General features: G+C 37.3%; 1 protein-coding gene and 1 long non-coding RNA gene across 9 annotated transcripts in view; one reads left to right on the top strand and one right to left on the bottom strand.

Annotated features, from left to right (window-relative positions):
- LOC125351882 (LIM domain containing preferred translocation partner in lipoma) overlaps positions 1–15,825 on the top strand; it is a 645,466-nt gene that overhangs the window by 358,847 nt on the left and 270,794 nt on the right. The gene's annotated exons all lie outside the window — the stretch shown is intronic.
- Positions 376–15,291, bottom strand: LOC125351885. The gene is made up of 3 exons (XR_007211041.1): positions 14,836–15,291; positions 9,321–9,322; positions 376–1,987 (listed from the first exon to the last, which is right to left on the bottom strand). It is a non-coding gene; the product is annotated as an uncharacterized LOC125351885 (long non-coding RNA).

Genomic DNA, 15,825 nt, shown 5'->3' with positions numbered 1-15,825 from the left:
ACTTCATAAAAGATATAAAAATACAGGTTATATGAGTATACTGCCAATCTCAGACCATTGTGAGGAGGAAATCAGTGAGATACTTGGAGCTATAAAACACCGAATTTCTGACAGTCTTGTATTTCATCAATTCTATAACACATCTCTATTTACATAGTTTATATTTCTGGCTAATGACCGTGAAGGAAAATCTTGATGACGATAATAGACCTACTTTAGTTATCATTCATCCTAGCCAAGTAGACAGAATTATGGCAGAAAACATAGCACTGCCGTGATTTTTAGTTTAAAATTGATTCAAATACTGAACTATAAATATGAAAGGACTTTAGGAATGCTAAGAATGCTTCACTTTGATTCTCACATACATTTTTCTTGATCTTCAGAGGAATCACATACAAGTTAATGCACTTGTCTTTCAACAAGTTTATACCATTGTAATAATTTTTTAATGCCATGATTTAAATGGCAGTCATGTTTGTTTCTAGTAGTGTAGAGCCAGTGAGACATTTTAATATCAATGGCATGTTAACGCCAGTGGGATGCTATTATAAACATTCAGGAAATGTTGGTTTTCTTATTAATATTTGGTTAAAGGCTCATGTTAGTAATTACATTATCAGAGTTATATCTGAAGAGCCTTTGCATCTGAGCACAGTGCACTGAAAAAATATTTTGGATTTGACAAAAATCTAAAAAAGCTAGCTTGCAAATATATCAATACAACTTACCTAATGTTCATTCAATAAGTGATCTGAAATTCATGTCTACTAAATATGTATTTCCTGCCTTTTTCTCTAGATTATGAAGATTAAATTGAATGATAGAAGGGAAATCATGGTATAAAACTGAACTAGGAAACATCAGTCAGAATAGTCCAGGTAATACGATAGAAACAAATACTGTCTAATTCTCTGTACTTAGAACAAGAGTTTTTTTCTTACTTGTGCTATTTCATCATAAGTTCAGGTGGAGTCCTTTTTAGGTACATGGAATAATCACCATTGCCATCTCCATCATAAAAGCTCACTGAGGACATAGAACTACTTGTCCTGCCCTAGATGTAACCCATGTCACTTGCTCACAAAACATTGGTTATAATTATTCACATGGCTCCCGCTAAACATGTAAGTGCCAAGAAGCAGAGAGAGCTGGAAATATTTGGAGAGCAGTATCAATGAAATACCACAAAATGTGTGGTTATACTAATAATAGCTATCAGGTATAGAGTGTTTCCCGTGTACTAAGATTAACAGTAAATGCTTTGTGGTTGCCTATAGTCCCGGTGACATGACATAAGTATGATCACTGTCATGATGAGAAGAGAAACCATAGCCCAAAGAAGCCATCAAACCTGCAGAGAAGAGGCAGAGCAGGGATACTGCATCTGCTGCAAAGTTGTGTGCCTCTAATGATATTCTATAGACATGCATTCCCAAGGTCTAGGGTTTAATCACTTGCACTGGAAAAAGATACATTTAGTTGACCATTCTATTGGGTGGGGGTGGGGGGTGAGAGGGGAGGAATTACGTGATTTCTAACATTTCCTCAAATTCTGCCCAGATTAGCTTAAAATGACCTTCAAACGGGTGACTGACTTTTTGTTTTGCCACTGCATCCTCAGAAACTAGGAGTCTTCTCCTGGGCAAGATAGTGACTTAACTGGTCACTCAGTGTAGAGGCTTGTCTAGATAAGGCTTACAGAAATTCCATGGATATTTCCTCCTTTCACTTAAACTTTCTGTTTTGGTAAAGTGTGTGTGTTTACACAAATTTCTGTGCTACGCAGACTTGAACTCACAGCCTGGGGCCCTGTCTGGGAGATTTTCCACTGAAGGCTAGTGCTCTACCACTTGAACTCCATTTCTGTCTTTTTTTGCTGGTTAAATAATTAGAGATCAGAGTCTCACAGACCTAAAGGTCAGGACTGCCATTGAACTGGAATCCTCCGACCTCAATCAACCTCCTGAGTAGCTAGGATTATAGGCTTCAGCCACCAGTGCCTGGCTTATTTTGGTATTTTTTTAAAGTATATGTGAAAGTGGAAGAGTATGAAAACTATATTTATTAATGGCCAATGCATAAATATCAGTGTCTGCTCTATCTTGTTTAGTTTAACTTAGCTGTTTATAAAGAAGAATTTGATTACCTCCTTCCTTGGATTTGTGCTGCTGTGAGGCTAAAAAGGAAGCTGCTAGCATTCTAGGTGGTGTCAAATGTCATGTGCAGAACAAGATTGCAGAGCTTCTACTAGCAATAGTGTATACCAATTAAGGTTAAGTGATAAAATGCACTTTTGTAACAGAAGTCTTGAAATGAGAAAAACATATATTCTTAATGTGAATCAAAATTATTACCCTTTTGCCATGTCTATAATTCTAACTTTTCAGGAGGCTGACTTCTGAGGACTGAGGTTCAGATCCAGTCCAGGTAGAAAATTTCATGAGACTGTCATCAGCAATTAACTACCAAAAAGCTGAAAATGGAGGTGAGGCTCAAGTGATAAAGCAACAGCCTTGAGTGAAAAAACTAAGGGAACATACTCAGGCCATTAGTTTGACAACACACACACACACACACACACACACACACACACACACACACACACACACACTTTTCCTTTTCCCAAGATAAAACTAGTCTTGCCTGCTGTTGGAGTAGTCAGTACACAAACACCTGAGATATGCTAGGAGACTTCTATGAGGCAGCTGTCCCTATAGGCCCAACAGTCAGGAGAGAAACACTCAAATTAGACAGAAGCAAGCTCTCGGCACCCTGGGCATCCTAAAAGCATGCAAAGGTGCCTGGGTCACTTTACCTCCCTGTCTCTTTTTGAAAGACACATGTAAGAACCATCTGGGTGCCTCCCGAATCTATTATAGCGTTTAATTAACAAATGTTCCTCAAGTGCTTTGAGCTCCCTGTCTGGAGAGATGTGACTGAAATGTAAAATACCTTTCACTGCGTTATTTATTGCTCCAGCAAACACGGTATATGCTGGCAGCATTTATCTTCATTTTAATTTTATCTCCCACAAATATAGGCATTAATTTAAATCACATACAGAACATAACAGTTTTTATAGAGGCAAACTTATTCCAGTGTGCTGCATTTTAATATCGCACTTTACCATCTTTTCTCACTTGATTCAAGAATAGTATCTCTTCCTGCCTCAGCATTTAATCTTAGGACAACAGAAACTTTTATGTGCATGCATGTACTTCCTCTCAAACTTTATCTTCCTTACTGCTTTGCTGATGGCAGAAAATTTTGTAAGTATGAGCACAGGTATATATCTGTCTTGAGTCTCCTTTGCCACCTTAATTCATGGTGTGGTAACACTTACTCTGCTTCAGATACCATTCCTAAAATAATAGACATAACAAAAACATCTCCACTTAAAAACTAATTTAGGGAACTCATTTCCCCCATGTCCTTTCTTTTTCACTCTTGGTGCTTGAACTCAGGGCCTTAGCCTTGGGCAAGCACTAAACCACTTGAGCCATATATATGTTATCGGGCCACTTTTTTTTCTGGGCAGCATTGAATCACAACCCCTCTTCCTTTCACGTTCAGAGTAGCTACGATTATAGTCATCTATCATCTATTATACTTGGCTAGTTCTCTTTTTGGTCAAAGAAGAAACTTTCCCATGAATTCATAAAAGCTACTTTTGCAATATATTTTTCCCCTTGAGGGAGAAAAAAAAACAATGCTAAATAGACCTGCTGTATTTATGGCCATGAAATATTCCAGTTAGCTGTTACACCCTAAGCAAGGATGGTTTCCCCATCCTTAATTTGTGGCCTGAAAAGCCATGGTCCTCCTCAATTAAACCTGGCTGAACTGCCTCTGATAGGCAGCCTCTTCCAGCAGCCTGGGTTGTGGGCTCAGTCATAACAAGAGCACCACTGTAGCACAGAACAGCTTTGAAAGCCATTCGGGCTCTTCTCAGAAGCTTTTGGGCACTGCAAAAGTTACAAATCCTCCAGAGTTACAAACTTGAAGAGCAAACAAAACACATTTTTCTCATGTCCCCAGCTTCTAAGGACCTAGACCCCAAGACATTGTTTACAGTTGGACGTTTAAAATATGTTCTTCACATTTAGTCAGACTGTACCACTGTAGAGACAGGTACTATATTATGTTTATTTTATAAACGAAGGCACACGTTTTTGAGAAGTTAAATGTTTTCTTACTTTTTTCTGAAATTACACATTTAGGACATGGCTGAGATGGGATTTTTGAATCTTATTGTCAATAAGTAATAGGGTTTTGAAACAACTCCCTTCAGCCTTAATTCTTTTAATTTTTTAATTGGGTTTGTTATTACATATATTTCACAGTATACATTTTAACTTTCACAATGATGAAAATTGTCATTGTACTCTACATAGCTTGTGAAGTCTATGAACTTTAACAATAAAATCATTTTCTCCATTTCAGATGATTATGTACATTACATTCCTTGTTTAGCCACACCTGTTCCGTCCTTCACTCATTCCTTCCTTCCCATTCCCACGCATGAGTTGCTTAGTTCCCTTTCATCAGTGTCCAATGTAGCGATGGTCTCCTCTGCTATATTATTATTACTGTTATTATTGTTATTACTATTCTCACATACTTTCCATTCATTCTGTGTCCTCTTTTCTTTTTACTGTATTTTGGTATCTTGAGAGACCTGTTGACTTTATTATATCTCTCTGCATTTTAATTCTAACACCTGCATATCAGCGAGACCATATGCCCTTTGTCTCTCTCTTCTTGGATTGTCTCACTCAGCATGATTTGTTGTAGTTCCATCCATTTTCCAGCGAATGCCATTATTTTATCCTTTCTAATCACTCTCAATTCTTGATCTTTCTTTTGATACTGACTCATCCTCTAGCCTTAGTGTGTGTGCTCCTAGGTGGATTTTATCTGTGGTTAAGAACATGGTTTCCTTAGAAACACACTAGCTTGAATGGCGATCCCTTTATAGCACTGTCACTTGGGTTTTATTAGTATTGCTGCTGATGTGTTTTGTTTTGTGTTTGGTTTTTATTTTTATTTTGATTGAGAGATGCTGAGAAATGGGTTGTCTCCTGTGCCTCAGGATGTAGGATCACTCTCATTTATTCTACCAAATGAAACAAACATGCCTGTTTGATTGATTGAGCTTGGGGTCCAAACTGGGATCATCTTGTTAGAAGATGAGCTTTTAGGAGTAGCTGAAGTTGCTGAAGTTGCAAGCATGTGGAAAGATTCTCATTTGGCTTCTTCCTTTTCTCTGGGTTGCTCCATTTCCTACATAGGCCTGCTGGTTCGGAGCCTTGCTCTGAATTGCTGAGCCTACCACTAATTGGGTGTTCTTTCATATCAGTTCATTGATTTCAAAGGCTATAGTTCTTCCATAGAGTTACATACTTAAGACTTCTGATGAGACAAGAGTTGCTTTTGGTTACTACTTGTACTGAGTTTCCTTTACAGACATAGAAGTTAAGCAGATGAGTATAGCCAGTGTATGTTTAGCGGCACCAGCTTGAAGGCAAGAAGATTCATTCCATGGGAGTGGGCTGTTAGCTCACTCAGGAGATAGAAAAATGGTAGACTGGTAAAATGTTGATTACTTCCTTTTGTTTTACAGGTACTGTGTCTGGTGTAACATATGTTATCTCTGTTATATTCATCAGGTTCGACCAATTTATAGAAGAAGTAAAGATAGAAGCAATGGCTTACTATTCTTCAGGGTGTTTTAGTGATTCATTTGGAAGAGAAGATTCTTCCAGTGTTATTCAATGTCTTTAAATCCATATCTGATTTCTACAGCTCAGGAATGGGGGAGGGAAAAGACTAAAAATCACTGAATCTAAATTCTTGTAGTTCTAATATGAGAACTATTACAGTCATTGAAAAATATTTTGACCATCTCCTGTGTAAAATGATTGTTATGAGGGAACAAAAAGGAGGCTACATCTTAAGGTTGCCTAGGAGGTGATGTGTCCATGGTTAACGTTGGTGTCATTTAAGTCTTGAAAACCAGGTGTTTCACAATGGGAACATTGTATTCCTTCAGAAACATTATACATTAGCTCCGCCACTTATAAAATATTTTAAGATATTCAGGGCTACGTCGGGGACATATCTCAGAAGAAGCCTTCCCTCTGTTTAGTCTCCGAGATTGGCCCAGAAATGAGTAAATATAAGGTATTAATTCAAGTTCTGGCTCTGCCAATTGCTAGCTTAGAGACTGTAATTGGTGTCGTTCTCTTGGAGCCTTATTACCTACTGGGAAAATGGAGCTGTAATATTATTGGGAATGATGCGGAGTTGTAAAGAAATGACTGGAATTATTTCATAAATTACAAAGAGATAATCTTTAGTATTAGTCTTAAGGCTTTCTAACTATCTCTCACATTCTCTTCTCCTATCCTTAAGCTTTATAATGTATAAGATTCAATCTGGAACTTTTTCTTTTCTCTTAATTCCTCCTGTGTAGCTGTAGGGTCTTGAATTTAAAAATCGTAATTCTGTTTTTATTTCCTTAACAATACCAAAATTTTCTCATCTTATTTTCTCCTAACTGAAATAACACTATAGTTTCTTCCAAATCCAATATATTTTTCTCTTAGATATAAATCTGTATAATGTCTGAATTGTACATATATTTTTACACTCATGAACTCATGCATATTTGTTAAAATCCAAAAAGATGCATTTATTTCTGAGATTTAGGGAGATAGACTTTTATTATACTTTTCTACATATCCTAAAGTTCCTACAATATACAATTTTTCTCTTTCTCTATATACAATATTATAATTTACATTAAATGTTTATGAATGCATATGTAATATGTATTGATATATACTTGATTACTGTGACTAAATATCAGCAATAATGAATATTAAGGGGGTAAGTTTTAGCTCACAGTTTTGTAAGTTTCAGTCCATTTGACTATTGCTTTGAGCCTATTCCAAGGCCACAGCATGTGGTAGAGGACCTGGTGGAAAAATCTGCTCACCTAGTGACACTTGCTAAGCAAACAACACAAGGAGTGCCTGAGTCCTAACATCCTTTGTAAGAGAAAACTGCCAAAGACCTAATTACTGTCCTCTCCTCATCTCTCCTTACCTCCCTTTCCTTCCTTTTCCTTCCCTCCTCCCTCTATTTCTTTTATTTTTCTTTCTTTGTATAAAGTCATTACCCAGCATCTTTCACAAACTTTTCAATAATATGGAGAGACTTTCCCTTCCCCTTGAATCTTATGAGAGAAAACAGTAAATGTGAACACAAATCTGGTGGTTGTCATTATCCATTTTCAAGTTGAATGACAATATGGCGCCTTTCACTTCCTTCTCTGCATTTTCCTTCCCCCTCCCCGACTTCTTTTCCCTCTCCCCCTGTTCCACCTTGCCTTCTCCTATCCCTCCTCTCCCCTTGTCTCATCCTTTCTTTTCCCCATCCATGGTCCATCTGCCACCTCCACCCTCTGCCCCACCATGCTCTTCCCTGCTCTCATCTTTCCTCCCCTTTTGCTTCTTTCCCTTCCCCTTTCCCTTTTCTTTTTCACTTTTCTGCAAAGTCTTGACTTATTGACTTCCTTGAAACCAAGGGTTCTGGGCAGCAGGAGCTTAAGCTACAAACTTTGGTTTCTCTTTTCTCCAAATATCTATCAGAGAGCTTTTTGTCTCACCTCCCTGGGATTACCTCTTTTAAACATTTTTCTCCTTTAAGAAAAAAAAAAAATTTCCTCACCAGCCCATGTGGTGCTCTTAGTTGTAGCTATTACATTAACTTAGTCCTAAGTAAATGTGGCCCCCAGTTTTTTAAGTAAGAGTCCTTAAAGGGAAATATTTTTTCTCACTTTAGGGAGTCTAATTTTAATAGTCTATCCTCTCACTTTCATTCTTTTTTTTTTTTTTTAATGTGATGTGTCTGAGTGAGGAGACCACATTTAGTACTTGCTAGTTGAGACTTCTGCTGGATGATTCTGAATTCCTTTTATGCCCCCCATCCCCCCACCCCTTGCCTTGACTCACCAGGCTGCCTCAGGTGCTCTGGCAATGCAGCCTTGGTGCCTAGCATGGCCCAGATTTAGTCACAGGAATATATTCAGGAAAATGTAGAGGCCCTTTCTCCACTCTGAGTATTTTAATGACTTAGTGTTGCTGATATTAATGTTATAAATAATCATCATAAGTCTGTCTCAGTTCTATCCCAAATGGAGTTTTGATTTTTGAAAATCATTCAGTGAAATATACCTCCTATGTCTGGTAGTCAGTGATCACTTACCCAAAAAGGCAGGAAAGAGAACAGAAATTAACTTATGATAATTCACATAAACTTAACCTTTGCCAAATGATTCATAGCAAAGAGGAAATGGAGAAAGTTTTGCTGACCAGCATTTGCACATGAATTTCAGGAATGTCTTTGGAGTTGTCAAAGCAAATTCTTAGTCCTTTGAGCTTTTCCTAAGAATGGAGAAAGCAAAGAATATGGAGGCTTATGTGTGACTGTGTTTTGCAGGCTTCTTCTCATCAGTGTATCCTTGGAAGAAACTTGAGCAAAAAGGTTAAATGTGAGCAACACCTAGTCTTTTTCCAATGTTTGTGACCCCTAGACATGTTACACATTTGTGTACATGAGCTGTCATGTATAAAATAGTAATGTCATACAAAGAACAAAATTTTTTGTATTCTGTGCTTCAGATTGCTCCAACACACAAAGTCTATATGATCTATTATGCCTCGGTGTTCACAAGAGAAAACTGTGCTCAAATTAAAATACAATGAAAATAATGACATTTGGAAGTGAGATAAAGCCAGGCACTGGTGGTACACACCTGCGTCTTACTATGTGGATATGTGAGATCGGGAGAATCCAGAAGATTTGAGGCCATAGGGACAGTAAAATTCATGAGACTACATCTCATTAGAAGAAGCTGGGTGAATGTGGTGTACGTCTCATCCCAGTTTGATGAAGAGTAGATTATCGTCTAGATAAATGCTGAGCAGAAGGAAAGATTCTGTATCAAAAATAATCAGCTGGGAAAAAATAGGGTTAGAGTTTTGGCTCATGGGCCAAGTATCTGCATAGCAACTTCAAGGCTCTGACTTCAAACTCCAGTAGAGCCCAAAACAATTGTTTTTAAATTTTAAATAAAATTTTTAAAGTTAAAAGAAATTGCCAGGCCACAGTGGCTCACACCCTAGCTACTCTTGAGACTGAGATCTGAGGATCACGATTCAAAGCTTGCCTGGCAGGAAAGTCCATGAGACTCTGAGCTCCAATTAATCACCATAAAATCAGAAGTGGAGTGGTGGTTCAAAGTGGTAGACCACTAGCCTTGAGCTGAAGAGCTCAGTGCCCAGGCCCAGAGTTGAAGTCCCAAGACTGAAATAAATAAACAAATAAGAACAAAATAAAGAAAGAAATGTATCACTTTCAATTAGTACAGGTGTTGTAACACTAACTTAAGTCTCAATATATTTTACAAACCACAGTGAGGTAAGAGCTGACATTTTAAAACTAGTTTTTGTAATTATAAATAGTAGTGTACAAAATCAGGGTTGCCAAGATATCACGAGCCACTTTACCTGAAGGTAATGGTCTTTTCTTACACTTTCCATGAAAATAATACTATTGAAAGTAAGTGCCATTCTTTGTACTCCAATTTCCAAAAACATGAATAGGACCCAACACATCTATGCATTTTCCTACCTTTAATTGCCTCACTGTTTCTGCAGACATTTTAAGTCACTTTCTTTTTTTTTTTTTTTTTCTCAAATTTTTATTATCAAACTGACGTACAGAGAGGTTACAGTATCATACGTTGGGCATTGGATACATTTCTTGTACTGTTTGTTGCCTTGTCCCTCATGCCTAAGTCACTTTCTATATGTGATTGTTTCTCTTGTGGGACAGCTAAATCTGAGAGATTCTGAAATTCCTTCTTATTGAGCGGCTCTTGGAGAGCTGTATTTCTACTTCCTCACTTATAGGTGGAAGTTGTGGTTCTTCAGAGGCAACCTGACTGTTATGTTTAAGGCAGAAGTCTTTATCCAAGAAGGGTGTTTTTCATAATTGTTCTTACAACAACATTAGCCTGCCTTATGAGTGGTTTTTTTTATTTTTTTCCCCTACCTAATGTCAAAGCTTAACCTGGCTTATGATGCCTGCAGAAAGTTTTGCCAGAGCAAGCAAGAGATATACATTAAGAAGTTAATTGTTGGAATTTTATGGCACTGTCTGAGGCTGCCACCCACAAGCTGAATTTCTTCCCCCTAAAGAATCTTTAGCTCTTCCTTAGAGGCCATTCAAATTGAATAAATCAGGCCCACTTGGATTATCTAGAATAACCTTTTAGAGTGAGCTGATGAGTTATAGACTTTAATCACCTCTACAAAATATCCCCACAGCCAAAGCTTGGTGTGTACTTGAATTAGAGTGACATTCTACTTTGGGTAGCTATGATCCCAGAGCCTTTGCCTACTTGCTCTGGGAACCATTGATGGGCAATTGTCTGTCAAGTAGGTCGTTTATGTTACTTTCAAATTGTCTAAACTGCTGACTTGACTGCCTTCTCCCTTATATTCTCACTATGAACTGCTATTTGGTATTATGTTTATATTCTGCTTTTAGGTTAAAACAGTACTTTGACAAGTCCACAGTGTTGGTATCCCTCTTCTTGGTCCTGGTCTTCACTTATTTGCCACAAGGCAAATAGTTCACACACTCCTGCCTGAATTTAGTCTTGGTGGTGTTTTTTTTTGGACTCAACTGACTGGCCCGTCTACTGACTTGCTCACTGCTTAGCGATAGTTCCCTTAACCATTCAGTTAGTATCTTCAAGTACCCCCTCTCCCTATTTTCCCAGGTCATTCAGTTCAGGCAAGTCCCATGAGCATGTTTTCTTTCTCCCCATCAGTTTGTCTTTCTTTACCTAACTTATAGTTTGTGGTTCGATTCTTCAGGCCACGCTTGATGAAGTGGGCTTTACCAGAGTTTCTGTTTATGGCTGGACTGTGCAAACCTGTGGCTCATACTGACCATCTTGCCAGCTGTGGAAACTTAGTATTCCCACCTCTTGGGAGCTCCACTTAAAGCATCTCCTTACATCCTCCCTTTTAAGTGAGTGTGTGTGTGTGGTGGGGGGCGGTTAGGATTGGGTGGCAGGTGGTATTTTTCCTAAGTCCTGTTCATGTTCCACTTCTCACATTTGGTTTGGAGACTCCTGAATACCTCTGGATTCAGCTATCAGGGCTATCATATAGTTATATGATTCTGTATCTCTATATTATAGTATGTATGTATGTATATATAATATATATTATGCTAAGCTTTAGATCTAGATGTTTTTAACTGCTCATGTCCAGATGTATTTGAATATTATTGAAATCTCAGCCTCCACATGGTCCATAATAAATTTATCACCTCAGTTAATCTACCACATTTGTCCTACAGTATCTGACTATATTCCAATCTAGCAGCATCTCTCCATAACCCAGTCATAAAACACAGAGATTAGGAAATAGGCTCTGAATGGGGTACTGGTGGTTCATACCTGCAATCCTAACTGTACTCAGGAGGCTGAGATTGGAGGATCTGGAATTAAAGCCAGGCCAACTAGACAAATCTGAGTTTTGTATCTCCCAAGTAAGAGTCAGCAATAAGCCAGAAGTCAAAGTGTTGCTCTAGTGTTAGAGTGGAGCCTTTGAGCAAAGAAAAAAAAAAAAAAGTAACAAGAGCAGAAGGCCCTGAGTTCAAAACCCCAGTACCTTACTGACAAATAAAAGAGATCAAAATAAAAAAGAGGTTCTGAAAACAAATTTAAATGAATTGAAATCAACTTTGCATAGTATATGAGTTTAGGCAAGGAAAAGTTCTGATTCTTTTCTCAAATGTAAAATTGGAATAATCAAGCATCTTCCTGTTTAGATTTATTCATCTGGTTTATTCTCATACTACTGAACTTTTGGTGCCCTGTGTTCTGGCTACACATTGCATTTGCCCAGATCTCCGGATATGCATAATCAGGCTGCCTGGTAAATTGTGTCCCCTCCCCTTCCCCATTCCTTCATTGTCCAGTCTCAACAGGAATGCCATGTCCCTTGGAAATATGTATAGCAACCTTTTCTAGTCTAATTTACTTTATTTTAAAAAATTTTTATTGACAAGGAGAAGTACAAATGTGTTACAGTTACATAGGTTAGATAGTGAGTACATTTCTTGTCCAACTTGTTACCCACTCCCTCATTTTTCTCCCACCTTCCCCACTCCCTAATTCCACCCTACCCAAGTTGTCCCATTGGTTTACAACATATTATCTTGTAAGTATTGCTGTTGCATTGGTTTGCCTTTTACCCTTTGTCTGACCATTTTAATAGTCCCCTTCCCTTCCAGGATTCAGACAAAAACATATAAAATACTAAGGGTACCAGAATCAAATACAGTGACAACAGGGGCTAAATCATAGGGGAAATGAACAGAAGAAAAAAGAAATAATTTCACATAGTATGTTAAAATTAACATCATGAGAAAGCACTTGACTCCATAACTTGGAGTACATTTTATTTAGCATCATCTTATGTCATCATATGTACATAGTTATTGAGCTATTATGGTCATCTGCTAGCATTATCCTACATATAGACTAATTTTTACCAATGAGGGGGACCATAGAGTTTGTTTCTTTGGGTCTGGTTCACTTCACTTAGTGTGATTTTTTTCTAAGTCTTTCCATTTTCTTATGAATGAGCCATATTTGAAAGAATGACGGTGGTCTCATTTACTTTAGATTCCCATGCAGTCTTTGCATCTGTCTTTCTTTGTGGACTTATTCTGTGCCACACTTTCCGTTTTGTCAGTGCTCATGCCCTTTTTGTCTACTTCTGCCTGGAGATCATGATTGCTTTACCCTTTATGAGATTAACCATTGACCTTGACGACCTTCAAGATTCCAGTCTAGCAACGTATGAAGGGTTGGCAAACATTAGATGAATGTTCATAAGGTGATCATCTCACAAACACATAGAGTTTCAACAAAGTGATTGCAACTTTCTTTCTGAAGATAGAAGCAGACAAAATAAAAATCCTCCTGCCTTGGTAATGTCACTGTAGGAAGTGAACTGCTTCTAGAGATCTATTTACACAATCCAATCAAGTGGCATTTCATGGGAAATAAAAGCCCTAGGACATGTTCCTTTCTTTTGACCAAAAAGTTGTATGTTTTCTGTCTTCCCTCTTGAAATCTTAGTTTTAGCAGATCAACATTTCTATCTGTTCCCCCACATACCCCATAACTCTACAATTGTTATATAGGAAGTAAAAATAGAAATCCCTAATTAATCCAATGATAGGCTTTGGGTGGGGTCCAGGCAACCATACTATTTTTAGCATTATTTAGAAGAACTTTCTAGGTACACAAGAGGAGAATATTCATGAAGAGCTACTTCATTATTTTTTAAGTCAAGCTTTTTTTTTTCCCTGACAGCTAGGCATGTTAGAAGAAAGTTCATAATTTTTTAAAGGAAATGTGGCCCTTTCATTAGCTCTTTTTACCTCATGCTGAGTCATGTATGAGAGGGAATTTGTAGGCAGCTGAGCTACAGGAAAAGTAATACTGTCATTTACACTTGCCTCCTGGTATGCTTTCCAGATAACTTTTCCGTAGGTTGCAAAAGTGATTAATCTGTTAAAAACTAACAAAGAAGAAAATTTAAAAAAAAAAACTTACAAAGAGGCTCTCTGTTAACAGGAAAAGATAAATAATGAGGGCTTTTCCTTTAAAAAGTAAGCTTCTGTTTCCATTTTCAGATTCGAGAAAATCTACACACACACACACGTGTGTGTGTGTGTGTGTGTGTGTGTAGGTCCTACCATTAGACAAAGGACAGTTTTGATTAAAATGATTAAAATGATGCATTTTATGTGGTGTCTTGACACATTCTTCATACTGTATCTGAATTATTCATTTTTATATTCTGTTCCCTGACTTGCTTATTGTCTTTAATGTTCTATATCTGCATCTTTATTTTTCATACTCTCCATTTTATTTCTCCGTCATAGGTCTGTTCTATCAACCAGTCGCTAAAGATGACCCAAGGTCCTTCTGTAGAATAAATACGCTCAATCCAAAAATTTCTTCATGTAACATTCCTATTACTCTTTTTAAAAGTGGACAATAGTTGTTAATATTGATTGAAAACACCATTTTGTGAACAATTCAGAAATTTTAAAGGTTAACTTTTCCACTGAGAACTGATTAATAGACACCTGATAGTCTTTCAGAACCCTACAATTTATCTTCTAAGTTACAGACAGGGATAAATGAATCCCATGGCAAAACTTAACTTTTTCTGTAATTCTTCAAAGAACTACTGACTCATTTAGTGAATTCAGAGTCCTAATAAAGAGAGAATAACATGACAGAGCTTAATCTTTTTCATTTGCATTTTATTATTATCCATTTCATTTAATTGTTTGTTTGTTTACTTTTGAGATAGGGTTCCACTAAGTGGCCTAGCGTGAACTGAAACTCTTTCTCTTCCTCAACCTCAAGAGCAGCTGGCCAAGCATGCCCAACCATGCTCAGCCTTTTCTTTCACAAGTTAAGGCCTAGTCTTGTTTTGTTTTGTTTTGACAACATGTTATTATGCCTTTGGGTTTTTTTTGTTGTTTGTGGGGCTTGAAGTTTGGGCCTGGGGCTGTCCCTGAGCTCCTCAGGTCAAGGCTAGTGTTTTAGTGCTTGAGCCACAGTGCCACTTCCAGTTTTCTGGTGGTTAACTGGAGATAAGAGTCTCACAGACTTTCCTTCCTGGGCTGGCTTTGAACCTCAATCCTCAGATGATCCACTGGTGCCTGACTTTATTATGGATTTTTAAAATCCTTAACCCTCTTTTTTTCTTAATTTTTTACTCTCAAGTCTACCCATTTCATTTTGTGTTATTTTCCTTTTTATTTCTTCCTCCCCTTCTCAAAACTCTCCTGAGTCAAGGCACTCCCTTGGCAATAACTTTCTGCCCAGTAGAGTGGAAATGCTTTTCTTACAATTCTAACAGTATTGCCCATGAGTGAAGAAGGGAGGGGACAAAAAGAAATGTCCTATTCTCTGAATGAGCTAGCATTGGAATCTTGGGGTTCATTTAGTCCAAAAGTTTATATATACATATCCCGTTTGCAGCTGGGCTACAAATCCAAGTTGTATAGTTTTAAAGTTGAAAATTTCAAAACCGTTTATGGCTGAAAACTTGCTAGCTCTAGTATATATGTCGATGGGTATTTCATTGGGGAAAAATGGAGCACATGAGAATGTACTTATTTATATATAAATTGCCAAGATTATTTCTATATTTTACTAAATATGAAATGTATGTACATATTTTTTTATGTTGATAAATGTGAATATACGTGTGTGCATCTGAATCTCTATAGCAAGAAGCAATTTTAAATAGCACTATACAGTCTATGGCAGCATCTTGTAAGAAAAGATGAGTCTATTCAGAGAGCATCTCTTTGTCCTAGCATGTAGAATGATGATGTCTAAGGTAACTGCAGACTTAACAATAGCTGTATGCAGATTTGTTTTAATTTTCATAGTAACATGTAATAACTTTTTAAACAAGGATGGGATTGGGACCCTCTTTCAATGATTTTTTAAAATTGTTTTGGTAGGAAATAAGGTGTTTTGCTTGAAGTTGCCTCTACTGTTGTTAATTCAGAGATACTCTGACTTGTATTTTTATGAGATAAAGGTTCTACACATGTTATGGAAGAATCCTTTTTTTTTTTTCTTATCTAAATGCCAATGACAACATTTAAACCAAAAAGCAGTCATGAAGCAAT

The sequence above is a fragment of the Perognathus longimembris genome, chromosome 5, assembly GCF_023159225.1.
Source record: "Perognathus longimembris pacificus isolate PPM17 chromosome 5, ASM2315922v1, whole genome shotgun sequence".
NCBI lineage: Eukaryota > Metazoa > Chordata > Mammalia > Rodentia > Heteromyidae > Perognathus > Perognathus longimembris.
This window is presented reverse-complemented; position numbering and strand designations above follow the sequence as displayed.